Here is a 1,765-nt window from a genome sequence, read left to right on the forward strand (position 1 = left end):
GTTCACTGGAAGCTGGAGATCTGAGTTTTGGATAAAAGAGGCCAAGTAACCATAACTAACTATTACTGAAAACAAGCTGGCATCCTCTGGCAGACTTGCCCTCTCTTCTCTCGTAGGACGTGCTGACAGGGCAGGCAGCAAGCATCGGCCTCACCATTCCCAGCCTCAGCCAGAACTGTGTACCTGCTACACGTTAGCCCTCGCCTGAAAATGTGCTCTTACCTCGACCAGCTTGCCTGCCTTCTGTGTGGGTGCTGCAGGCAGAAGAGGCAGCCCTTATCTTCCTGGAGTTAACGATATTTACCAGGACATGGGGCAAAAGAACAGCATAAAGGGGACAGTAATGAAAATGAGGGTCATTTAGCAGCCTCCTTTCCCCTGTTCCTTCTATTGCAGAATGCAGCAGAGCTTCAAAGAGAAACAGACACCTCGTTTTCAGGAAGTTAGCAAGACCCTTGCTCCCACTTTATTTATTCTTCCAAGCTCATTTGATCAGGGGCTTCTCTCTCCTGGCCTTGATTAAGAGAATAACTTGCCTCAAAGCAAAGGCACCCACTGCTCGTTTTGCTCTTGATTCGGAAGCCCGGCTGTAGCCCTCTGCCTACCTGCGGCCAAGGTCTTGGTCCCGGCGTAGCTAGCGAACATTCCGAGTGAACGTGCTGAGCTTCCTGGAGGCCGCTGCTGGCCTGCCGCGTAATCGACGCTTTGTGCCAAGGCGTAAGCCAGTGTTTATGAAAATAACTATGCTTTGGAATACTGCAAAATAAGAGGTTAGGGGAAGAAATTGCATACCTAAAGTTATGAAAAGCGAGCTGGATCATTACTACAACGATTTTCCCCCCTCGGTTATTGTTTTAGGGTCTCCATCCATTACAGACGATTTATAACTGGGAGGTTACTATTGACCAAGGTGGTTTTTAATGCGTCTTATGTTCTAAATGCTTCTGATGGTTCTAAATGGTTCTAATGCTTCTAATGTTTTAAAATAGTACAGCCAACTGGATCCAAAAATCGTCGGTTATAGTATATGCAAAGAGTTGGACACACATTCGCGTGTACATGATCATTATCACACCCACGTAAAAAGCAAAATCCAGGGTAAAAATCCTGGTAGGAAATACATGCCAGTGGCCACTGTTCTTTCTTGCGTCAGTATTGTGCTCTGTGCCTCTTCTCTGTGGCCACTGCTCAGCTTTTGTAGTGCTGGGATGTGTGTTATAATTTTTAAATCATCACGTAGCTACGCTCTTCCGATTTCAGAGTCCTCCTTTTTTTTTTTTTTTTGGAGACTGTGCTGGGGCGTCAGTCGTGTCGTGTTGGTTCTGCTCTTGCCTTAGCTGCTGTTGGAGGAGGTAGTCTCTTGGCCTTCCTGTAGGCAGAGAAATCACAGACCCCTAGGGCAGTGAAACTCTCACTGCCTCGCAGTTCTGCAGGCAAAATCCTCTTCATCTTGTTTCTTTAAACTTACAAATCTCCCGAGCCACAGATTTCAGGAAAAGTCACTTTTGTCTCCCTCAGTGGAGACTTGCACGACACGGTACTTTTTGTTTAATCTTTATCTTGTGTTTCCTTGTGGTTCAGGCCTCTTGGGCTTGCGGCTGGGCTCCAGGCGTCCCGGATTGTAAACGCCGAGGAAGCCCAGCGACCGTGCCGGGCGCCCGCTCTCACCGAGAGCGAGAGTACAGGCTGCTGTGCACCCAGAGGGTGTGACTAGGTGGCCGAGGGTGATGACTGGTGGCACTTGGCTTAGACTCTGCATATTTTG

This window comes from Propithecus coquereli, unplaced genomic scaffold (genome assembly GCF_000956105.1).
Source record: "Propithecus coquereli isolate 6110/MARCELLA unplaced genomic scaffold, Pcoq_1.0 Scaffold349, whole genome shotgun sequence".
Lineage (NCBI taxonomy): Eukaryota > Metazoa > Chordata > Mammalia > Primates > Indriidae > Propithecus > Propithecus coquereli.